Source organism: Anolis carolinensis, chromosome 2 (genome assembly GCF_035594765.1).
Source record: "Anolis carolinensis isolate JA03-04 chromosome 2, rAnoCar3.1.pri, whole genome shotgun sequence".
Lineage (NCBI taxonomy): Eukaryota > Metazoa > Chordata > Lepidosauria > Squamata > Dactyloidae > Anolis > Anolis carolinensis.
In genome coordinates, this window is record NC_085842.1 from 305,963,885 (window position 1) to 305,990,444 (window position 26,560).

Genomic DNA, 26,560 nt, shown 5'->3' on the forward strand with positions numbered 1-26,560 from the left:
CACAAAACATAACAAGTTGTCTTCCTTCTTCTCTTGCAGTCACTACAGACGTTATCACACGAGGCTTATAACCCTCCCTGACCACAAACAGAGTTGCTTACCATCACATGTTATTGTCCTATATTTATTCCAAATGTGTGGTTGACTCATCTGTAACCAGTGCTTTTCTTAGGCAACTGAAAGCACTTTGAATCTGTATTCAGAGTGTTTTCTAGTCTGCAGTAAATACAAAAGTAGTTTAGCAGTGAATGTAGGGACTGTCATGCATCACTATGGGCATGTTGGGGGCATCACTTTGAACTGCTTTACTTTGCCATAACAGTAGTCATTATATTTGTAGTTATCAAAATGAGAGGAACTCGGCTGCAAAGCCATAACTGCAATTTTTGTTCCCATTCATGTCTTCTTAATAATAATAATAAACAGACTCTGCAAGGAAACCAACGAAACAACTGATCATATCCTCAGCTGCTGTAAGAAAATTGCACAGACAGACTACAAACAGAGGCACAACTATGTGGCCCAAATGATTCATTGGAACTTATGCCTCAAGTACCACCTGCCAGCAGCAAAGAACTGGTGGGATCACAAACCTGCAAAAGTATTGGAAAATGAGCAAGCAGAAATACTGTGGGACTTCCGAATCCAGACTGACAAAGTTCTGGAACACGACACACCAGACATCACAGTTGTGGAAAAGAAAAAGGTTTGGATCATTGATGTTGCCATCCCAGGTGACAGTCGCATTGACGAAAAACAACAGGAAAAACTCAGCCGCTATCAGGACCTCAAGATTGAACTTCAAAGACTCTGGCAGAAACCAGTGCAGGTGGTCCCGGTGGTGATGGGCACACTGGGTGCTGTGCCAAAAGATCTCAGGCGGCATTTGGAAACAATAGACATTGACAAAATTACGATCTGTCAACTGCAAAAGGCCACCCTACTGGGATCTGCACGCATCATCCGAAAATACATCACACAGACCTAGACACTTAATAATAATAATAATAATAATAATAATAATAATAATAATAAACTTTATGTATATCCCGCCACCATCTCCCCACGGGGGAAGTGTTCGACTTGTGATTTTGTGAAACGAAATCCAGCATATCTATCTTGTTTGCTGTGTCATACAATAAAATATAATAATAATAATAATAATAATAATAATAATAACAACAACAACAACAACAACAAACAACAACAACAACAACTTTATTTATACCCTGCCACCATCTCCCCAAGGGGACTCGGGGCGGCTTACACAAGAAAAACATGAACAACAGAATAGCATTACAATACACACAATATAAACAAACAATAAGATTTAAAAACAATGCAATACAAGAAAAACAACATCACAGTTACTTAAAAACTGAGTATAAAATTGTTCTGCACAGAAGGGGGAAACTAGTGTAATGTTCCACAGGGTCCGTGGGTAAAATCCAAGCAAGTAAGGATGGAACGTGGAACAATTCCACTAAAGTGCTATAACAAATAGAGTGAGGAGCAAGGTAACATGCCAAAACAGATTTGTAAACATAAAACAGATACCGAGTCTGATGAGCTATTCATTCAAACGTGTTCCGGAACATCCATGTCTTCAGTTCTCAGCGGAAGATGGATAATGATGGAACTAACCTGATCTCCCTGGGGAGAGAGTTCCAAAGAAGTCTTCTTCTTCTTTTAATTAAAATACAAAACTCTGCAGTTTTGGAGTTAATCCTTGGAACTTCTCTTCTTGATTAAGTATTTCCAAACTGTTTGCTCATTTTCCTTTATTCTTTTGAAAATATTGTTAGAACCAAACTTCTACAAACTGCAGCCTGTGCTTATTTGGCAATGAGAAAGTGCCCTGTCCCTTGCAAAATACACAAACCAGGGAAACAGAACTTAGGGGGTTGCACAATTCATCTATGGGGAAATGAGAGAGGGGGGACATCGACAAATGGACAGTGTACAGATTGGGGGCAGACAACTCCCAGCAATTGGGGTAAGTTAATAGCACTTAAAAGTTTCTTAAAGTGGTTAGGAAACTAATTGGTGCAATTAGAAGTGACTATCCTGATGTGTTCTAGCTGAAACCCCAGATTTGCGACACAAGACAATTTTTAGGACCTTGTGCAATAATGTACAATAATAGGTCATTAGAATTGATGCAATTTAGCCACCACTTTAACCAACATAGGTCAATGCTATAGACAAGAATTTCTCAAACTATACTCCTCCAGATGTTTTGGACTTCAGCTCCCCCAATTCCTAACAACTGGTAAACTGGCTGAGATTTCTGGGAGCTAAAGTCCAAAACATCTGGAGGAACAGAGTTTGTGAAACACTGCTATGGACTCATAGGAATTGTAGTTTTACAAGGTCTATAGCCTTCTCTGTCACGGGGTGCTGGTTCCTCACCAAACTCTAACTCCCATGACTCCATAGCACTGAGCCATGGCAGTTAAAATTGAATCAAACTGGATCCTGGGGCCCTCAGGCTGAAAAATAGGAATAGGAATCTCAGGATGAGCGCATCATTTCGTAAGTCACAGAATCTACCAGCCAAGTTGGCAAAAACAATATTATGGCATGTCTTGAATTTCTTGCAGTCGCTGAGCCAGCTATAGTGGCAGCCCAATGTAGAAAACATTGCCGTAGTCTAGGCTAGAAGCAATCCTGGATGTGCATTCCCTCCACTGATAAATTATTTCAGCATCCCAGGATGGCTACTTGATCCAAGTGTTTGCTCCAATTAAAAGAATCCTGGCATAATTGAGCATTTAGTTGAATGAGCAATTCACTCGTGAATAGCACAAATATTTGGATACAAGTGTGTGGGCAGCAAACGCTTCTCAGACAATGAAGGGCCCTGTGGGAACAAAATGGATATAAAAGAAAAGGCATCCCTTTTTAAAAAAAAGGTCACAAAGGAGATCCTCTACTCTGAGTCCCAACACACAGTTGATCTTTCCCGCCGTCAGAGCAAAAGAGTCTGGTATGGTATGGAATACGGTTGACCAGATTAGGATCCTGACTCATTAATTTAATTCAGAAAAAGGGAATCGAGGCAATCTTGCAGTATTCGAAGACAGCAGAGTTTGTATTCCAATTTGTGATTGAGTTATTTCGGTGTCTTTTGCTTCTGGGGTGGGTCACATTAAGATTTTCTTAGTTTATATCCCAATCTTTCACCTCGCCTAGGGCTAGCTATGTGATGCCTGAACATAGCACTATTTTAAAAAGTAGTACTGCATCAAAGTAAGCATGTAGGGATCCGTGGTCATTATAGTCTGGCCGATTTTCATTTATTTAAATGTCTTTCTATATTATTTTATTTGTGGCTTTTTTATTTTTCTGGGCTACTGTTTTGGCACAATGTTTTGAACCGGAATAATGAAATATTGTTGGTTTGAGATTTTTCACACATAAGGCTTAGATTGCCTTTCATTTGTTCTTACACTACCTTTTTTCATGGCCAAACATTGCAGATGGAAAGAAGATAATGGTTTTTTTAAAAAACTCCACAAGTGGTTGTTGTTATTTATATCCCACTTCTTCTCTCCCAAAGGAGACTCAAAGCAACTAGCACTAAAAATCATAAAATATGTAAATTAAAACCCAAAGCATGCAAACATTAAAATACAAATAAACATGGGACTTATTAAAGACACATAGCTAAAACCAATAAAACAATTTATAAGTCTGTGAAACTATTAGCTAGCATGCTGACTGGTGAAAACAATAATTTTTCTAAATTTGGAAAAGTAACCTGGGAAATTCAGAGTTTCAAGCTTGGGGAAAAATGTATACCCTTGAACTTAGTACTTTATTTGTCACACATGTCTTAGGCTGGAGCTATACTGTCATATAATCTAGTTTCAGATTGCAGGTTAACTGCATTTAACTGGAATATATGAGTCTACACTCATATAATATGATTCAGCCTTACAACTCCTGTTCCTTTGCTCCCAATTCAATTGTGATACTTTTTTTTACAAAATCTTTTATGGACCCTCACTTTTTATTCTCCTTCTCTAGCTAAAAATTGTTTAGCAACATCAGCACTAAAAGGCACTCTGGAGATATACAAGCTTTCAGTGCTGGGTTCCAGCAGCATGCCTGCAGTACATAATGCAATAAAAGCAGAAGTGGGAAAGAATTAGATTCTGTTTTACTCATTCGTATTGTAACTATGTGTGCCTGCTTACAACAGGCAAGGCAAACAACAGCTTCCAGAAGCACTTACCAGAAACACAAACAGCAAAACAGAGAATAAGGGAGAGCTGAACATCTTGCCTCACCTCTTCTCCCAAGTTCTACCCAACATGGAAATGATAAGTGTAAAGAAGTGTGTTTTTATTTTGGTTTATAGATGTCATGTTTAATTTCGTTTTAAAAGTCAGGTTTAACTATGTTTAAAAGGGTAAGTATTAGTCACCAGTGCGTGGGGGATGGTAACCAGCTCAGCATTCCGAGGCAGGTTGCCATAGTAATGAGGGCGGAGCCAACTGCCATTTGAAGAAAAAGGAGGGAATGTTTTAAAAAACAGTTGAGTCTGTGGTCAGAGAACCATAGGGAAGGTTAGTTTTAGAGTCGGTGCCCTTATGAGGTACCGAGAGACTGATTCTGGTTGAGGGATCAGGGTGGCTCATTTTGAGTCAATTTTAAAATAAGTGGTGACTTATTTTAGTTTAGTCTGTGATTTTAGTCACAGGGAAGACACTGGTTCCAGGTTAGGGAAACCAGGGGAACTCAGATCTCTAGTGGTGTTAAATTAAGCAAGTTAGGTGACTTGTTTAGGTTTATTTGTAGAGTCTGAGTAGGAAGGGAAAGCAATCCCAGTTAGATCCAAAGTGATCAGTTAATAACTTTGCAACCATTATCTAAGTGCTTTTAAAGAAGTTACTGTAACCACTAAGCTCTGTGCCTGAAATAAACTTGTTTTTGTTCTTCAATATCCAAGTCTCGGTCACCTATATTCAAACTTAAGTAACACTACCATCTAATGTGAATAAGAATAAGAAAGAATAAGAGAATAAAGAAAAATATTTCCCCTCTGCCTGAGATCTCCACAATTTGGTGGCAGCGGTGGGATAAAAAGATTCCTCCCTGCCACATCTTTACAATAAGAAAGGCACAGGCTGGTAAAAGAAGAAAAGTTGACACTGGGTGCATTCAAGTAGTGTCTAGAGGATTCTAAATTTCCCCCCCTTTCCTTACATAATAATAGTAATAATAATAATAATAATAATAATAATAATAATAATAATAATAATAATAATGTTTATTTGTATCCCGCCTCCATCTCCTCCGAAGGGGACTCGGGCCGGCTCACAGAAATATCAGATACAAAAACAATAGCAATATACAATACATCAACAAACAATAACATGCACCAGTAGTAGCATTTACACATTAACCAGAAAATTAAAAAACACCTATTAAGAACATAGAATTAAGCTTTATGTAACTGGTTGTTTTGTCTCATATGTGCATGTTGTTTTGAATTTAAAAAATGCCTGAAACTTGTGAAACGGTGGTGCTATAGCACAGAACATAGACAGAGGGTGTTGGTGCTCCTTTCAGGTTCTTCCAGAATGGACTAAGCTCCTGCCTTTCTCTGCCCTGCTCAGAGAAGGGAATAACTCCTTTTTGGTCAGAGTTAAGTTATAGTACTACTTACACTAATTCATGACCCAGGCTTTTTTACTTGATTTTTTAATTACAATTTCTAGACTTATTCTTGAGTATATATAGGGTTAGTTACATCCTACTCCCATAACTGTGTAAATATGCTTTATAACTGAGCATTTATTATCACACTGTACTGTATCTGGAGAATTTATATCCATTAAAGGTCATGAAAAAATAAAATCAGGTGTTGCTATATTTCTTTTTTCTATTACTTGCTCCCTTCCTCCTTTTTCTTTACCTAATATCTCTCTTCTTTTCTTGTCCACAAGATGGCATCAGCAAGTTGTAGAATTATTCACAACAACAGAACGTGATGTCCTTTCAAAAGGTCTAGAAAAATATTCATATTTCTGCACCAATGTCATTGGCCCAGATCCGTGAATTCATCTCTTGTTTTAACATTTTATTCTGTATGTTGACCTTTTATGACTGTTTTTATCGATGTTGATGTTTTATTGTTGAATAATTTGCTTTATTGTTTTGCTTCTGCTTTTTTATTGTTGTGTCTGGGCAAGGCCCCATGTAAGCCGCCCCGAGTCCCTTTGGGGAGATTGGGTGGGGTATAAGAATAAAGTTATTATTATTATATATTATTATTATTATTTCAGGTAACAAGGAGAGAAAGGGGCTACTTCCCTAATCATTATTGTTTAGAAGTAGAAAGTTAGGAAATATTTCTTCACTAGACCTTTCTGTTTCTCATCCGCTCTGACTTGTATATTAACATTATTTCTCTCTATGCACACTCTCCCCTCTCCTTCATTATTAAATGTGATTAAACTTTCCATAGAATTCAAAATACTGTATGGCTCTGATACCCTTGATATATGGGGTATACATTTCAAGACTGCCCCATAAAACTGTGGATAGTAGTGAATTCTATATTTGGTCTATTTTTGTCTATACTGGGTTGAAAATGTACAACAAAATTGCACTAGAAGACCTAGAGAAGCCCTCAACCTCTTCTGGGATTTTTTAAACATATTCATAAGTCTGAATATAGAATTTGTGGATAAGGGGGTTGTCATGTATTTAAAATAGGCTCATTAAAAGGCAAAAAAAAAAGTCAGCAGAAGAATACAGGGGTTCTTGGTATCTGTTGGTGTTTGGTTCCAGGACTCTCCATGGATACCAAAATACATAGAAGCTCAAGCCCTGTTACATAGTATGGAGTGCTAAAATGACATTCCTTATATGAAATTATGAACAATTAAAACCATGAGTGCATAATGGCCAATAACGGGATTGTGGGAGCAGTTGAGCAAAACATGTGGACAGCCAGATGTTCCTCATCTGTTGCATATAGCACTGAGAACATGAAAGGAGCAGAAAAGGAAGACCATCTAGGAGAGGCCATATATTGGCAGATGACTTGAAGGAACAAACCCACAGGTCCCTCCACCTGTGCTCTAGAACAAACTTGGGCCCCAGATGTTGGTCAACTTCCAGAATCCATATTTGACCAAGCTGTTTGTGAATGCTGGGTGTTGAAATGTAACAACATGAGCAGGAATCCAAGACTGCAAACTCTTGATTTAGATCTTTATGATCTTTTGTAGATAAGAACCGATAAGAACCTGTTATTTCAAAGAGAAGATCAATTCAGCTTGTGTTAAATGGCCTTGCAGAAGAACAAGTATTGGTTTTGCTATGATAAATTTGGTTTTGGTGAAGCCAGCTATTTAATGTAATTGTGCGTTTAAGCTTTCAGAATCTCCTTTTCTATATCAAGAAAGGAGCTAGCAGGGCTGCCATCAAATCTATTAAGAGTCACCAGCCAAGGCACACCAAGCTTCTAGAAGTTGTCAGGCTCTTTCCAAAGAACGCTGATGGGATTATAAGAATGTGGGAAATGGCTAAGCTTGTTAATTTAACAAACCTTGTTAGAATTCGCGGTGATGGACAGTGAAAAATTAATTTTCCATCCAGTTAGGCAAAATTCATTTATTTCAGGAGATGCTTTTTAGTTAAAATAACACCTTCGACTTTCCAATTATAATTTCTTGTTCTGATGGGGTTTTAGCGTTTCTCTCACTGCATTTTGGGCTGCATGCTATTAAAATTAATCAACTTCATAATTTCATGATGTATTCCTTATCTGGTTTTCCTTCTACATTAAACATTTAATTACACTTATTACATATTAAGAAACCTACAAGAGTGTTGATTCAAACACCACAATGAGCCATGTGAGTTTTATGATATGCTGTAATCATTATATGTGGCTCTGAATACATTTTCTGGAGACATGACTACTCAGAGATTCTGTAGCTTAATGGCTGAAATACCAAACTGATATCAAAATAATGTCAACATTATGAGTGAATTTAGTTACATCTTTAGTATTTGTGTGCCCAACTTTTAAAGGTGGATACCTGGGGGTGTCATGATGGGTTGGGTCAAAAGTAACATCCAATGGTAAACACCAAGAGAGCAAACTGAGCATGAACCTGAGCATGCATATCTATCTGCTTGTCTGCTTATCTATCTAGTCCAACAATATGAAATGTGTTACTTTTATATTTAAATTTCTAATTTGCCATGCATATTTATAAATTAATGTATGTATATTTCATGGAAACGAGTGCCCTTGTTTGCCTTATGGATGAAGCCTTCCCTCTCTTTTTGGCACGGTAGCAATGACTACCAGAGTGGCTAGTTCAATATCAGACTAGTCTTACATACAGATGGTGCCAAATGTTCCTTAGGTTAGCAGGGAATTGCAAAGGCCAGGATGAAACAAATAAGAGGAGCTCAGAAGTGTTGTCTTGGAGCCCATATTCCAGAATTCATCAGTCAGCATGGACAGATCCTGAGAGCTGTGCTCCAATATAGCCACTCTCTGAGTGGGGCCGCTGCAGGTTCCAAGGAATTTTAGTGGATTCAAACTACAGTAAAAACAGATTTTACCTAAACATTAGAAAAAACATCTTGACAGTAAGAGCTACTGCCTCGAAGTGTGATGGAGTCTCCTTCTCTGGATACTTTTAAACAGAGCCCGGATGGCCATCTTTACAGAGAGCTTGCATGGCAGAATGAGGTTGCACTGGATGGCTCTTAGGATCTGTTCCAACTCTATGATTTTATATATGCAGACTTTGGCACCACTTAGGGACATATGCGCATATAGGGCACGCTACAATGCTGGACTACAAAGTCATTGTTGTGCCATAAATGTATGCTGCTGATAGCAATGGAAGCAGAGTTGCAAATTCATCTATGCCTTACTTTTGCAAGTTGTACATTGTGCACCGTGGTAGTGTCTCCTATACTTTGCAATTCACTTGTGCATTCAATAATTTGCAGTGCAGTTGTGCACTCTGTACTTTGCAATGAGGTTATATATCCTATACTTTGCATTGCAGATGTGCATTCTCTATTTTGCACTGTGGTCGTGCATTGTGTGTTCTGCCCTCTCATTGTATGCATCCGTCAATGCTGCCAGTCTGCATGGGACTTGCGTGGCGTTGTGGTGATGTGGCTATTTATGCTAAGAAGATGGTGGATTGAAACCCGCTTGGGTTTCATTCCAACTCTATTTATGCATTATTTATCAAGAGCAACTCTTTGCTCCTTCAAAGATACTCAGGTGTTATTTGGTCCGGGGCAGAAGAAACCCCGTTCCAGCAGTAACCCAGTGGATGCAGTTAATAGTCCGCAAGCTACATAGGGCAGCCTGTGAAAGCTTTTAATATTCTCTGAAGTGCTGCTTGTCTCCAATTATAACTCGCTACTTGCCATCTTAATAATTTAAATCTGTCCACTCGGTGGAGGCAAGGAGGGGGGCAACGGAGGGGGTAGAGGAAAATGCCGCCATCAAACCATGGAGGCTTTTCTCCTGTTCTCCGTCCCCTTTGCTTTTGACAGCGTCAAATTAAAACTTAAATGGGAGACCTTGAATGAGTTACTGTGCCCAAAGAAAGGCCTTAATGAGGTAATTTCATTATGGAGGCTCATCCAAGCCTATGTGAAAACAAGGGGGAGGTAAATGGACAGGAAATTAGGGTTCCTTCCACACTAATTAATGTTTAAAGGCATTTAGTACAGTCACCAAATTAACTGGTCCAAAGAACTCTCATTGGGGGGAGAGAGAAAAAAAGACATTGTTGCCTTTCCCCTGTAATTAGAAGACAGTACAAGGAGAACACTTAATGAGTATAAAGCCGGCCTTTAACTTATTCTGCCCAGACCCTGAAAACAGGCTTTTATGGAAGCCTAGGTTTAAGGAAGCACTGAGCGTACAATATAGGATTGTTTCGGCCCTTCTGCTCCGCGAGTTGTAAACAGGTAGCCCCTGAATGGGCCACTCTGAGACTTCTGGGAGGCCTCTCTTCCCAGCCCAAAGGAGTCCCCAATTCATCCCCAGCGAAGAAAGAAGGGTGAATAGGCCCAGCTCGGGTAGAGCCCTGAATGGCCAAGCCTGTCTTAAGCGATTACATGATGTTATGCCACCCCGCTCTCATTGAGTTATCTTTACCCTGCTTTTGTCTCCTCTAATTGAAGCTGATGAGGTGCTAATTGGTTGCTTCTTTTTTTTTTTTTAATAGGGTGGGGGTCCAAGATTTTTTTATTTTTAAGTGCTACTTAAGCCTTGGCAAACAGAACGAGAGGGCGCGAGGGGAGTTAATGAGGGTTTCGGCCCCAAAAGGGGAGAAGTATAAAAAGGAAAGAAAGAAACGGCTTTCCCAAAGAGGTATGAAAGGTGTGTGTGCACATTGGTCCCAGGAGAGAAAGGCGGCTGGGGTGGGTCCAAGGAGAACATGTTTTCACTACATTGCTTTGGTGCACTTCTCCTGAGTAAGAGATACTGGCCTCATTGGCTTTGATCTGGAAACAAAATGGGGAAGAGTTTCCAAATAGCATACAAAACAGGCCCATTTCCTATTCTTCCTTACACATGGTGCCATAGAGGTACACTTTTGGGCAAGGCGCTTTGCGCAAAGCCCCAAAACAATTTGGGGGCAAAAGAATCAGGTGAGAAGAAGCCCTGCTCCCACCTCTTTTACCCCATGAATACACTTTTGAGCACCTTCCATCTTGTGATGACTCATGGGCCTTGTAGTCCTGCTCATGGCATTGTGATGCCTGATGAAGAAGAAAACTTGGGTTTTTTACCTTCCCAGTCAGAACTGGATTCTTCCCAGACAGATTCTTCCCAGCCAGATCTGGGAACCTTGCACCTGCAAGAGGGTTATGTTCCAGAAGTATGTCAAACAAACACTGAGGCTACATCTCCTGTGTTTTCTCGCCATGAGTTTTGTAAACAACAGAGAGGTTTGGAAGCGGCCTCGCGCAGGAGTGCTAGAATAATTGCTAAGAATTTAGCCAATTAAGCCTGCTTTCCATGAGAATCTTTAAGGAGTCAAACATCTGGTCTCAGAGATTAGCTTTCGTTTCTGGTTCCCAGAGAACTGCTCTCGGCGGAAAAGTTAGACTCTATATAGGTGTTTTACCCGCGGAGTAACTTTGCGGAGTCAATTCGTCAGCCTCCGGAGCGAGTTGTGTCTGGACAGCGCGCTCCGTTCCAAGCCTCGCTCCTGTTTCAAGCCCTGTCCCTGATTCCAAGCCTTCGCTCCTGTTTCCAGCCTTGTTTACCTTCGCGGACCTTGCCTTGTTTACCAGGGCTCAGCCTTGCTTTGTTTTCCCGGATTTTGCCAAGTAATTCCACGGATCTTGTTCTTGCTCCTCGTTACCTTGTTGCCTTGAATCAAGCCTTGTGTTCCAAGTATCAAGTTATTTCCTAGCCTTGCTCAAGTTCATGGACTAAAGGACCTTGTCATCTCCCCTCACTTGCTTGACAAGTGAGTGTTTCGGTTATTGGATTACAACTTTGGACCTTAATATTTCATATTGAACATTGTTTCTTTGGACTAATTCTGACCTTTCCTGAAAGGTCTAACTCTGGACTATTTTCTACACTTGTTTTTATTAACTTTTTATATTCCTCCAATAAAGATATTAGATAGGTTCTGGCCTCTGTGTATGGTTATTGGTGCTCTGTAGCCTGGGTCGTGACAGTTTGACTCCGCCACCCTAAGCACCAATTAACCTCGGCCAGAATGTCTACCGGAGCCGGACCTGGACCGGGCGGCCAGCCGATTACCTACACCATCGACAAGGATGAGGTGGACCGAATCCGTGATAAGCTCAATGCACAGGATGGGGAAATAAAGGGTTTGAAGGAACGCGGAATCCGTCTTCCGGCCATGGCGTTGCCAACCAAGTTTACTGGAGAAGCTTCTAAGGTTCATGTTTTCCGTCGCCAATGCCAAGCCTATCTAGAGGCCCGTGCTGCCGAGTTTCCCCAAGAAGACATCAAGGTGGCGTGGATTTACAGTCTCCTAGACGGGCCAGCGGCTAACTGGGCGACGGCTCTGTTCGACCAAGCCTCCCCACATCTAAGGTCAGCGCAACATTTCTTGGACCACCTTAAGGCGACCTGGGGAATCGAGGACAATTTGGAGGCAGCCGGCCACAAACTCCGACGCCTCTCCCAAGGGGACAGGCCCTTGTCCCAATACATAGCCGAGTTCCGAGTGCTGGCCCACAACACCGGCTGGAATGATGTAGCCCTTAGAGGACAATTTCGGGAGGGTCTCAACATAGAGATGCTGGAAGAAATCTCCAAGGTAGATCCCCCCCACTCTCTTGAAGCACTCATTGATCAATGCTTACGAGCTGAAGTCATGCTTGCCAACAGGAAACAATGGACCCGAGGCCAGGGCGGTAGAGCTGGGACGAAACCTCCCGCTCCCACCGGCGTTCAGCCGCGTCCCGTGTGGAGACCCCCACCACCAGCCCCATACCCCAGAGGGGGCGAAGAGGTGCCGATGCAGTTGGGCAGTGCGCGTCCTAGACTAGATGCCGCCGAGAAGGCCCGTCGCCAACGCCTAAATCTCTGTTGGTACTGCGGAACCGGGGGCCACTTTGCCAGAGAGTGTCCAGCCAAAGGGAAGCCCGCCGCTCGCCTGGCGGCGGCGTCCTCCACGGAGACGAAGCCGTCTGAGACGGCTGGCGCGCAGCCGGCGGGGGAAGCCAACGACCGGGCGTAGAGAGGCTCGCCAACCCGGTCAAAAACCCCACCCAAGAGCCGCCAACCGGGGTCCTATTCCTCCTAGTGGTCACCTTGTGGTCAGTGAAAAAAGGACCCGTCATGGTCCATGCCATGATAGACTCCGGAGCTACGAACAATTTCATTGATAGAGAGTATGCCGACTCTCTGGGATTACAATATCACGATTTCAAGAACGCCCGTGTGGTGCAGGCCATAGACGGCCGCCCCCTCAAGACAGGTCCAGTGAGCCAATGGTCAGAACCCACCAGAATGTGGATAAGGGAACACATGGAAGAAATTTCCTTCTTTGTTACCGAGGTCCCCCATTTCCCTGTGATTTTGGGAATTCCATGGCTGACTCTCCACGACCCAAACATCTCCTGGTCCAACAGAGAACTACAGTTTGCTTCAAAATATTGCCAAAACCATTGCCTTGTAGCCAAGGTCTGCCATGCCACAGACGCTGAACCCATCATCACCTTGCCCAAGAAGTACTCAGAGTATTGGGATGTATTCAACGAAAAAGAAGCCGAGAGACTACCCCCACATAGACCTTATGACTGTGCCATTGACTTGGTGGAGGGGGCCCCGATCCCGCGAGGGCATCTATACTCCCTGACTGAACCGGAGCAAGAAGCTCTCAGGGAGTTCATAGAGTCAAACCTCCGCAAGGGATTCATCAGACCCTCTCAATCCCCAGCCGCCTCCCCAGTGATGTTTGTGAAAAAGAAGTCAGGGGAATTACGCTTGGTGGTGGACTATAGAGCGTTGAACAATATCACTAAGCGAAACAGCTATCCCCTGCCTTTGATCTCGGACCTATTAGACCGACTTCGAGGAGCCAAGGTCTACACCAAGCTGGATCTTAGGGGGGCTTATAATCTAGTTCGCATCAGAGAAGGGGACGAGTGGAAGACCGCCTTCCAGACTAAATTCGGATTATTCGAGTCCCGAGTTATGAATTATGGATTATGTGGAGCTCCCGCAACGTTCCAGCATTTTGTCAATGACATCTTTCAGGATTATCTAGATCGGTTCTTGATCATCTACCTGGACGATTTTTTGGTGTTTTCTAGATCACAATCAGAACATGAGAACCACGTCAGAATGGTGTTACAACGATTGCGGGATCATGGACTTTATGCCAAGTTGGAAAAATGCGCTTTTGATCTACAAGAGGTAGATTTCCTGGGGTACCGCGTCTCACCACTAGGGCTCTCCATGGACCCGGCAAAGGTTTCAGCAGTATTGGAATGGCGGGCGCCAACCAACAAAAAGGAGGTGCAACGATTCCTGGGGTTCGCAAACTACTACCGCAAGTTCATTCCAGACTTTGCCCGCTGGTCTGACCCAATCACCAGCTGCATCCGTGGGAAACAGCCTTTCCGCTGGACGGAGCACGCAGAGAAAGGGTTCCAACAACTAAAGAAATTATTCACGTCCCAACCAATCCTTCAGCATCCAGATCCCGAAACCCCTTTTGTCGTGCAGGCGGATGCCTCCGATGTGGCAATTGGGGCTGTACTCCTACAACCAGTGGGAGACCATCTTCACCCTTGTGCCTTTTATTCTCGTCAATTGACCGTGCCAGAGAGAAATTACACCATTTGGGAAAAGGAACTATTGGCCATAAAGGCAGCCTTTGAAACTTGGAGACATTGGTTAGAAGGGGCCAAATTTCCCATTGAAGTCCATACTGATCATCGGAATCTAGAGCATCTAAGAACTGCCCGCAAGCTGAATCAGAGGCAACAACGCTGGGCTTTATTCTTTGAACGTTTTAACTTCCAAATTCATTATGTAACCCCAGCCCAGACCAAGCAAGCAGATGCTCTGTCACGGAAACCGGAATACGCTGCAGGGCGCAAGGAGGCCTTTGAGTCCCAGCTGCTGCAACCCGAGAACTTTGCCACACTCACAGTGGGAAGCACCAAATCCACTTCCATTGAATCAACTCCCTCTACTCCAGGACCCCTTTGTGCCCAGGAAATCAGGGCTAGTCAGCAAGCAGATGCCTGGGCACAGGACCAACTTCGCCAAGGGCTACATTTTCCCTTTTCGCTTAAGGATGGGCTACTTTGCTATAGAAATCATGTTTACATCCCCCCAGGACCGGGCAGGGAAAAGGCACTACGTCTGTGTCATGACTGCAAGCCAGCAGGGCATTTTGGGCTATTTAAAACCATGCATTTGATCCTAAGAGATTTCTGGTGGCCTAAGATCCGCAAGGATGTGGAAAAATACGTCAACACCTGCCCAGTATGTCAGCGCTCCAAGACAAGAAGGGAAAAGCCCTCAGGGCTTTTACATCCCCTCCCTACCCCATCTCGCCCATGGGAAATAATTTCTGCGGATTTTATCACTGATCTACCACCTTCTTGTGGATTCACCACGATCCTAGTGGTGGTGGACCTTTTCACCAAGTTAGCTCATTTCATTCCCTGTGATGGCCTCCCCACGGCCAAAGAAACTGCAGATCTATTCCTCCAACATGTTTTCAGATTGCATGGATTGCCCAAGAGTTTGGTCACAGACCGTGGAACCCAATTCACCTCTCGTTTCTGGAAAGCACTACAAAAACTATTAGGCATAGACTCTCGTTTATCTTCAGCTCATCATCCCCAAACAGATGGGCAAACCGAGCGTACCAATGCTACTTTGGAACAATACCTTCGCTGTTATGTGAACTACCAACAGGACAATTGGGCTTCCCTGTTACCGCTGTCAGAGTTTGCCTACAACAATGGGGTCCAGGCTTCAACTAAGGAAACCCCGTTCTTTACAAACTACGGCTTCCATCCACGTTTCTTTCCTCCGGTCATTGAAACCTCAGAAGTTCCCGCAGCAGAGGACTGGCTGCAGGAACTCACAGCGGTGCAGCAACTTTTGCTCCAGCAATTAGACCAAGCCAAGGAGGACTATAAACGTCACGCGGACAAACATCGCCAACCGGGCCCCGAAATCAAGGTAGGAGACCGGGTTCTTCTGTCCACTCGCTTTTTGCCCTCCCATCGCCCTTGCCGGAAGTTAGATGCCCGTTTCATTGGTCCCTATCCAGTGGTGGCGCAACTTAACCCCGTGACTTTCAAACTCCAACTTCCGCGCTCAATGCGCATTCATCCGGTGTTTCACCGCTCCCTACTCCTTCCGGCGGATGGTGTGCGTCCTGATGCAGACCAGCCGGCTCCCACTCCTGTTTTGGTGGATGGGGAGGAGGAGTTCGAGGTCCAGGACATTTTGGATTCTCGCTTTCACCGCCGCCGCCTGCAATATCTCATTGACTGGGTGGGTTTTGGCCCTGAGGAACGCTCTTGGGAAGACGCCTCCACAGTCCATGCTCCTGATCTAACCCGTCGCTTTCATCTGACCTATCCCGCCAAGCCACGACCTCGCGCCTCGGGGAGAGGGCCCCAGTTTGGGAGGGGGCTTGAGGAGGGGGATAGTGTGATGACTCATGGGCCTTGTAGTCCTGCTCATGGCATTGTGATGCCTGATGAAGAAGAAAACTTGGGTTTTTTACCTTCCCAGTCAGAACTGGATTCTTCCCAGACAGATTCTTCCCAGCCAGATCTGGGAACCTTGCACCTGCAAGAGGGTTATGTTCCAGAAGTATGTCAAACAAACACTGAGGCTACATCTCCTGTGTTTTCTCGCCATGAGTTTTGTAAACAACAGAGAGGTTTGGAAGCGGCCTCGCGCAGGAGTGCTAGAATAATTGCTAAGAATTTAGCCAATTAAGCCTGCTTTCCATGAGAATCTTTAAGGAGTCAAACATCTGGTCTCAGAGATTAGCTTTCGTTTCTGGTTCCCAGAGAACTGCTCTCGGCGGAAAAGTTAGACTCTATATAGGTGTTTTACCCGCGGAGTAACTTTGCGGAGTCAATTCGTCAGCCTCCGGAGCGAGTTGTGTCTGGACAGCGCGCTCCGTTCCAAGCCTCGCTCCTGTTTCAAGCCCTGTCCCTGATTCCAAGCCTTCGCTCCTGTTTCCAGCCTTGTTTACCTTCGCGGACCTTGCCTTGTTTACCAGGGCTCAGCCTTGCTTTGTTTTCCCGGATTTTGCCAAGTAATTCCACGGATCTTGTTCTTGCTCCTCGTTACCTTGTTGCCTTGAATCAAGCCTTGTGTTCCAAGTATCAAGTTATTTCCTAGCCTTGCTCAAGTTCATGGACTAAAGGACCTTGTCATCTCCCCTCACTTGCTTGACAAGTGAGTGTTTCGGTTATTGGATTACAACTTTGGACCTTAATATTTCATATTGAACATTGTTTCTTTGGACTAATTCTGACCTTTCCTGAAAGGTCTAACTCTGGACTATTTTCTACACTTGTTTTTATTAACTTTTTATATTCCTCCAATAAAGATATTAGATAGGTTCTGGCCTCTGTGTATGGTTATTGGTGCTCTGTAGCCTGGGTCGTGACACATCTTTGCTTGTATAAGATATCACAAAGGGATACAATGGGTCTAGTAAAGAAAGAGGTTGGCCTGAAATAGCCAAAATGCCACTTCTGTTTTTGCAAGATGTCACTCTTATGTTTTAGCAATCATATCTAGAAGCTTGATTTTCAGTTTGGGAGTGGGATTCCCACAGTTCTAAGAGAAAAGTAGACAAGTTGCTTTGGAAAGAATGAGGTAGTATATTTGGAGTTGTGCTTATAATGGAAGAGTACTTGATGTGTATCTCCACCAGTACTTCATGTACTGGTTACAATGCTGTGGTGGCATCCTTTAGCATCCCACTATTTAATTCATGATTTAATCATTTACATTCTGCATTTTCAAGGCAGTTTGCAACCATATTTGAACACATGCATACTAGGTTGGCAAAAGAGTTTGTGTCACATGTTGTTGCTGCTACTACTACTCCTACTGATGATGCTATAAAGCAGCCATGGGCAAACTTCAGCCCTCCAGGTGTTTTGGATTTCAGCTTCCACAATTCCTAACAGCTGGTAAGTTGTTAGGAATTGTGAGAGTTGAAGTCCAAAACACCTGGAGGGCCAAAGTTTGCTCATGGCTGCTATAAAATATTTTTAAAACTCCTACATTTATTTTTATGACATCAACAATTCAGTTCATAAGCTGGAAAGTACCAGTGCTTAGAAAAGTTCTTTTTTTTGGACAACAGCTCTATGTGGAAAGGGGGCAACTTTCACTGTATAGACTTCCAGCTTAAAGATACTAATTGGAGTTTTATGTTCTACCTGTATTAAATAGAATCTAAACCATAGATCCTAAATAGATCCTAAAACAAAGAACAATAGAGGTTTTGAAATTGCCCATCAACACTTAGCAATTTGGTAACAGAACCAACAGCCAGCATTCTAGTTATCTGGTACCCTTCCACAATACAGTGGTATTCCACTTTAATTGCCATGGTTTCATCCCAAAGTAGGTTAGTGTAGGTAGTTAGTGATTCCCAGTATCACACTGAACAATTCAACCTGGATTCCCATAGGACACAGCCATGACAAAGTGAAATGACACTGTTATAATTTTGTAATGTGAAAGATATGGTGATGGTGTTCCTGTCTAGGAGTCCTAGTAGACCAAAGTTGAAATGAGTCAACAATGTGATGCGACAGATAAAAAAGCCAATGCCATTCTATGCTGCATCAATAGGAGTACTGTATAATGTCAAGATCGAAGGAAGTAATAGTATCACTTTATTCTGCTTGAGTCAAAACTCACCTGGAATACTGTGTCCAGATCTGGGCACCAACATTCAAGAAGAATATTGAGAAGCTGGAACGTGTCCGGAGATGGATGACCAAAATGGTCAAAGGTTTGGTAGCCAAGCTCTATGAAGAGCGGCTGAGGGAGCTGGGTATGTTTAGCTTGCTTAAAAGAAGGCTGAGGGGGGCTGATAGCCATGTTTAATTATTTGAAAGGAGGAGGCAAGGTTGTTTTCTGATGCTCTGGAGACTAAGAACCTCTTCGCACAATCCAAATTTCAGTGGCAGTAATGGGTTTTTTGCCCTTTCACCATGGAGCCCACTTAGTAAAAGTACTTCTGGGGCAAGTACTTGCAGAATGCCCTCACGTTGTTTCTGACTTATGGTGACTCTGAGGTGAACAATAATGGGGTTTTCTTGGCAAGATTGTTCAGAGGGGGTTTCATTTTGCTTTCCTCAAGATTGAGAGAATATGACTTGTGCAAGGCCACCTGAGTCTTGGAGAGCACCTACAGTGCGGAATTATTTGAATGCAGTTTGACTCCACTTTAAATGCAATGGCTCAATGCTATGGATTAAATACCAATCTACACAGCTGTTTTGTGAAGTTTTTTTAAATAGCCCATATAAGATAATGACAACAGTTTCAATTATCATGCTTAAACTTCTGAATTTTACAGAGGATTTTATTTGAATGCAATTACAGGCAGTCCCCAAGTTATGAATAAGATTTGTTCCTAAGTTGAATTTGTATGTAAGCTGGAACAGGTACATTTTTTAAGTGTAACTCCAGCAAAATACATGCATTTGCTGAAAAAAGATTTCAGCTCACTTTATGTCCCTTTCATAATTGGACTTTGAAAAATGTGGCTTGTTGTGGAAACAAAGATTGATGAGAAAGCTTCAGTGGAGACACCTTTTCCCCATGATAATTCTTTCAGGAGTGAATTTCCCTTCCGAGGGGTAGATTTTTCTCACTTCCTGCTGCCTCATCCCCATTCTTAACTATGAGTTGTTTGTAAGTCAATTTTTTGTAACTTGGTGACTACCTGTATTTGGGTGACACGAGCTCAGATTCCAAGTGTGTACCCAACAATGTCAATTTCAGAATCATAGAATCATAGAATTATAGCATTGGAAGAGACCACATGGGCCATCTAGTCCAACCCCCTGCCATGCATGGATTATATCTTCTTGGAAGTACGTTGAATTGAACAGGAGTTTACACCCAGCTAAATGAATATAGGGTTGCAGATTATTATATGGTATCCCCCCCTCCACAAAGCATAACATTTAGAATAACCACCAACATGAACAACATGGGGTCTCAATCACATAATAAACTAGCTTTTATCTGTCTCAGTATTTAAGGTAAACAAAGCAAGTTTGCTTTGTCTTTCACTGAGAAGAAAATCTTGTTTAAAGAGCCCTTTCTTATAGGTTGGCCTGGCAGAAAAAGCATATTGGCAAACAGCCAGAATCTAGCTAAATGTTTATTGTGTAATTTGTAACCCTCTATTCATAGACTCAATGGAGAGCAAGTTGTCTCCAGATTTCTTTTGAGCTTTGTGCTTTTTTTTTTTTTTGCTTTAAACTTCAATTGTCATTAAAATTAAGGATTTCCTATTAGCTGTGGGAGTGGAAGTGGGGAGGGGAGAAACTTCCTAATGAACAATTACAAAATAATTGATATAAGCAGGTCTTAATCCAAAGCATTTGCTTACAAAGATGAAAGGCATCTGTAGTGGCAACAAGTGCAAAATCCTGCAAGAATGTAAATAGGGCTTTGCGGGATTGGACTTTTTAGGACTGCGGTTCCCTAGAATCTCCCATCAGTCTGGTCATCATACAGAATAGGGGAACATGATAGGAGTTGTAATCCTAAAAGTAAACTGCCCAACTGCTGCTGAAGACTTATTTAGCCCAGCATTCAGTTCCCACAGTGCTTTATCCAGATGCCTGTGGGAAAACCCACAAGTAGGGCAATGAATATAATAGCATTTTCTAATTCGCAACCCCTAGCAGTGCTTTTGAGAGGCCAGCCAGTAGCCCACAAAAGAGGACACAGAGCCACAAGTAGCCTCCTTCCCCACACTGAGCCATGGACCACCAGTAAGGAGGCATGCATGTATGTACAGTACTCGCAAGGCATTTGTCGATTTATGGAGACCTCATGAAGTTTACCAGCAAGGAATACTTGGAAATTGTTTTGCTAGTTCCTTCCTCTAAAATCTAACCCACAGCAGATAGTACTTGGGTGGTGGTTCTGCATCCAAGTACTATCCAGATCAGACCCTACTTAGCTTGCAAAATTTGTTGGGATCTGGTACTTTTAGGCTACCCTGTTTTCCCCAAAATAAGACATGTTCTTATATTAATTTTTGCTCCAAAAGACTCCAGGGGCAGTCTTATTTTTCCAAATTGACTTTTTAAATGAACTATATATAGGGCTTATTTTTGAATCCTCGAAATGCTGAAAAATCATGATAGGTTTTATTTTAAGAGTAGGTCTTATTTTGGGAGAAACAGGATATTTGGGAGAGGCATTTTGGTTGCAGTCTTTTTCACAAATCCTCCCACATCTATGTGTGTACAATTTGCAAACACACTCTCTTCCAAAAAGTTCTACTAAGCTTGCAAATTTCTTCTGATTCCATGAAGAAATTAAGACGCTATTGGTAGTTCCAAGATACTTAAACTGTGGATAATAGCAAACTCTATATTTTGTCTATACTTGGACCAGAAGCATACTGTAGCATCACAAAGATGCTCACAAACATCTGGGATGTTTTTTAGAGCATGGGCAAGGGAAATCGTGAATATTTAATCTGTGGATAAAGGGGTAGAAAATTTGTAATGTAAAACAAATTTTATACATGTAACACAGGGGAAGGAATTGTGTGGGACTCCAGATTTTGGGGATGCAACTTACAGCACTCATCATTGGCTACGTTGGCTAGGGTTCGTTGGAGTTGCTATCTGGAGGATTACATTACTCCAATTCCTGGCATAGCACATAATGTACTCCACCTATTTGTCTTTAGTTGGGCAATGATAGCCCTCTCTTAAGGTTTTGCTAAGCTCAAAAATTCATTCAACAGTAACAAGAGAAGATAAGTTATAACCATGCTTCTACTTCCCATGAATCTAGAAGTACCTGGCACTAGAAACCAAAATGTGATACTAGAATAATAGAGTTGGAAGTGACCACAAGAGCCATCTAGTTTAATCCCATTTGGGATTGCCGGAACATATCAAAACACAGATGACCACTCAGCCTCTGCTTAATACCCTCTAGAGAAGGAACAGTGACAGGTATCAAATTTATTTCCAAAGGTGTCCGGCGTCTTCATTGCTTTGGGTTGAAGAGACCACGTAAAGCAGTGGTTCTCAACCTGTGTGTCCCCAGTTGTTTTGGCCTACAATTCCAAGAAATCTCAGCCAGTTGACCAGCTGTTAGGATTTCTGGGAGTTGAAAGTCAAAACATCTTGGGACCCACAGGTTGAGAACCATTGGCTTAAAGGTTTTTATTGCATCCAAAGTGCTGTTGGTATTTCAGGACTATGATTCAGGACCTTGGATAGTTCCCATAAAACTTAGTGTCAATACTCTACTCTGAAGCAATGGAGCCATTGCCTGCTTCTAAATAGAAATAAAATTTCAAAACCACAGTGAAACACTTAAACTGCTCTTTATCACTCTGAATGTAATAAAGTCCTTATATGCTGTCTAGGGCTCTTATAAAGTGGTTAAATCCTATTGAAAATGGATACAAGATATAATTACTGAATTCATTTGCCAAGCATTACAGTATATTGTTCTCTTTGGGGGAAAAAACTCATAAAGGAGTTCTTTGATCATTTTGGTCACCCTTCTCTGGACACGTTCCTTCTTGTCAATATCCTTCTTGAATTGTGCTGCCCATATCTGGACATAGGTGAGCTCTGATTAAAGTGGGATAGAGTGGTATTATTACTGCTCTCGATCTGAACATTATACTCCTATTGATGCAGCCTAGAATCACATTGGCTTTTTTAGCTGCCTCGACACACTGTAGTGTTGACTCATGTTCAGCTTGTGGTTTACTAAGATGTCTAAGGGCCCTTCCAGACAGCCATATAACCTAAAATACCCAAGGCAGATAATCTACCATATCTGCTTTGAACTGGGTTATCTGAGTCCACACTGCCATATAATCCAGTTCAATGTGGATTTTATACAGCTGTGTAGATGAAGCCTAAATCTCTTTCACATGTACTATTTTCAAGCAAGGTGCCACCCATTGTATATCAGTGCAATTCATTTTTTCCTGCCTAAGTCTTACTACTACTGTACATTTCTCCCTGTAGACATTTATTTTGTTAGTTTGGGCTGTCTAATCTGTTAAGGTCATTTCAGATTCTGATGCTGTCCTCTGGAGTGTTAAATATTCCTCGCAATGTGGTATCATCTGCACATTTGACAAGCAAGACCTCTAGGAGTAGAAGAAGAAAAAGTTAGCATTACAACTTTAAAAATCAATCTCTTCCATCTTTTAGGTGTTGGGAGGGTAGCTACAGAAGGTGAAGAACGGGGAGGATAACCACTTGAGTCGTTTTGCATGATGGCATTTGGATAGTCAGAGTTCAGAGCCCATGCTGCTTCCCTGGTTTTTCATGGTTCACTTCCAGGTCATTTGCTTTGTAAGATTCTAAACTCTCTCGCCATCAGTGGTCAAAGGGCCTTCAAGATGTCCAAGCTGGCTTGCCTCAAATCCTGCTTGAAATAATCAGAAGGAAAGTTGGTTGTTCATTTTGACACAAATACTTTCACAGAAAGGTAGTGGATCATTCTCTCAATGTTAGAACTGATTTTTAAAGGATGAGTGAGAAGGAGGAGATAATTCCTTAAATGAGCGGAATGACATGAAATAAGTGAAACACAGAAAAAAATAGTTGTTGGACTCCAAGTCCAAACATCCACAGTCAGCACAGCCACGCAAGTACATGTAGCTTGCCATATGATGTTGGATTGCAACTACCATAACAGAGAAAGTGGTATAAGTTGGGAGATGTATTCCAGCAACACATTCCCCACTCCGTGCAATCAGAGGTTGCTTTGTTCAGAGGTGGAAACATTAATTAAATGGGGTGTGTGCTTGGTGAAAGTTTAAGTAGCCACAGGACTCTTTGTTGTTTTTGTGGGAGAAGACTGTGAAATAAGAGAGAATTAAAAGTTCCTCTCCTGTTAATAACAAGTACAAAAACAGTTACACAGAAAGCTAAGATTCACTGTGGCAAGTCCTATGGAAGGAAAGAATTTCCACAAGAGCTTCCATTCATTTCATTGTGGATTGCCCAAATTGTTCCTGGTCCTGCAAACTGCCTTGCCTTCTTGAGTTATTTTTATAAACTTATGAGTTATACAAAGCATAGCAAGGCATTAAAACACCACTTGAGCTTTAGGCGTATGCAACTAGTAACCTGGAATAAATAGGGAGTAGAAATACTATTCCCATTAATCTCAAAAGATCAATCCCACCAATTCAGGAAGGTCCAGACAGGCATTGGAATGGCAGCATGTCAGCCTCTGCTCTTGTGTGTTGATGTCATTCTTGCTCAGTCAGGACAAATATTTGGCAACGTACCCTGCCATCATGCCCAAATAAACAACATTCCTTCCTTCCCCTTTTTGCTTTCTTCCTGAGATAGAAATTCTTCTCTAATTAATAGCAAGAGCAATTATTATTAATATTAATATTAATATTAGTATTATTTCTTGCCTTTTCTCTTCCCATGGATTGAGGTGTGGAAGAATGCCACATTGAAAATATAACAGATAAAGCGCATAACATCAGTTAAAAGCAAATTTGTTTAAAAGAACATATAAAATCAAGAGATAATGAAACAATCAGTACAGAGTGTAAAATTCATAATTAAAAAATCGTTTATATAGGCCTGCCAGAAGAGACTTTAATGAAGTGTTAAATTTAGAAAGTGTAACTAGCTGTTAAATTTCTTCCAGCAGGTTATTGCATAATCTTAGGGTGGTTGAAGAAAAAGTCCTCTGAGGGTGCATCTACATTGTAGAATTAATGCAGTTTGATCCCTCTTTCACTACTATGGTTGAATGCCATGGAATCATGGGAGTTTTCATTTGATGAGACACCAGTACTAATTGACAGAAAAGCTAAACACCTTGTAAAAGTGCAAGTCTCACGATTCCATAGCATTGAATCATGGCAGTTCAATTGGTGTCAAACTGCATTAATTCTGCAGTATAGATGCCCCCTGGGTGACCGTTGCCAGTTTTGTCCTATTTGAATAATGTCATCCAACGAACCTACGTATGTTGGGTGGATGATGTGGGAAAAGTAGATCCCATAACTAAACAGGATCCAAACCATGTATGGCTCTGACCAACATATCAATCTCTTAAGAGATGCATGAGGGTCAAAACATTTTTTAAAAATCCCCTCCAAAGTTTTGTGTTTCCCACTTTCATAGATCTGGTAGGTTTGTGAGACATCACAGACTGCAAGGGCTCACTCATTTTAAGGGGCCTGGACTGTGTGATGAATATGAGGCCAGCAGATGGAGTAATCTCACCAGGAATCAGAAGAAAAGCTGCACATGGGATGGAATGTGTTTTGCTGTTCAGTACATTGTGTAAATAAATAAAGCTTCTTTGACACAGTATCCCGATTACTTACTGGTGACATCATTTGTCCTTGGGGCTGATATGCAGCATAGTTGAAGGGATGATGGCTGATAGCATCCTCAAACAAATAGATGTCCTAGGGCAAGAGTATGAAACTCATTTTCATTAACGGCCACATCAACTTCATGGATGCCTTCAAAGAGCTGTGAATCCATGGATGGAGATTATGTAGATACAGAGGGCTAACTATAATTTTTTTTTACATAGTGGTCAGTGCACTTTAGTTTTAATGAATTTGTGTCCCTAGGTGTTGTCGAACAACAACTTCTATTATTTTTGATTATCCACCATGCAGACTGGGGATAGTAGGAACTGCAACCCAACAATACTTGTGGCTCTGAGGTTGAGTACAGGCTGAAGGACATTTTAAAGATGGACATCATATATGCAAGCCTTGTATCTAAATGAAAACCCTGTTATCCTGATTAAATAAAACAAACTTCCAGGTATTATTGTATCATAACCCCCATCAGCACTAGTTCTGATGTCTAATGATGGGGAATACAGGCATTATAATCCAGAATCTGGAGGGCCAAATAAAATGACGGTGGGCCAGATTCAGCCCGTGGGCCTTGAGTTTGACAGATGTCCCAGGGGCTTCAAAACTGGGCAATGGAGTTCATTTCTCCACCTTTATTATTGTTGTGTGTTAAAGTGGTGCCAAACTGCAATAATTCTAGAATGTAGAGGCACCTTCAGTCTATTTCCTCAAATGCAGATAATGTTCCTGTTGTCCCAGACTGTTTTCTTTTCATGTCCAACACCAGATGAAACATATTTTCACCTGGAAGTGATTCCTTTTCTAATTCTGAAATACAGTAGAGTCTCACTTATCTGAGCCTCGCTTATCCAAGCTTCTGGATTATCCAAGCCATTTTTGTAGTCAGTGTTTTCAATATATCATGATATTTTGGTGCTAAATTCGTAAATACAGTAATTACAACATAACCTTACTGTGTATTGAACTACTTTTTCTTTCAAATTTGTTGTATAACATGATGTTTTGGTGCTTAATTTGTAAAATCATAACCTAATTGGATGTTTAATAGGCTTTTCCTTAATCCCTCCTTATTATCCAAGATATTCGCTTATCCAAGCTTCTGCCGGCCCATGCAGCTTGGATAAGTGAGACACTACTGTAATTCAAAATGGAAAGCATCCTTTGCTTTGGGGGGGGGGGGTGTTAATTTTTTAATGTTATAGTACAGCTCAATGGCAGTTTCACACTATAACTCTCCAAAAATATCAATCAGAAAAGAGTAAATTTGACCTTCAAACCCTAGGGTCATCTCAGAAAACCATACTCCTTTTTAAAAATAACATTTGGAAGAGCGCTATAAGAGATTGCAAAAAATAGCTCCTAAAATAAGACTCCCTAAAAGCCAGCATTTAGGAGAAAATAATGTCTGAAAAGCAAAATATGCTTCCTTTTTAGTGGGGAGG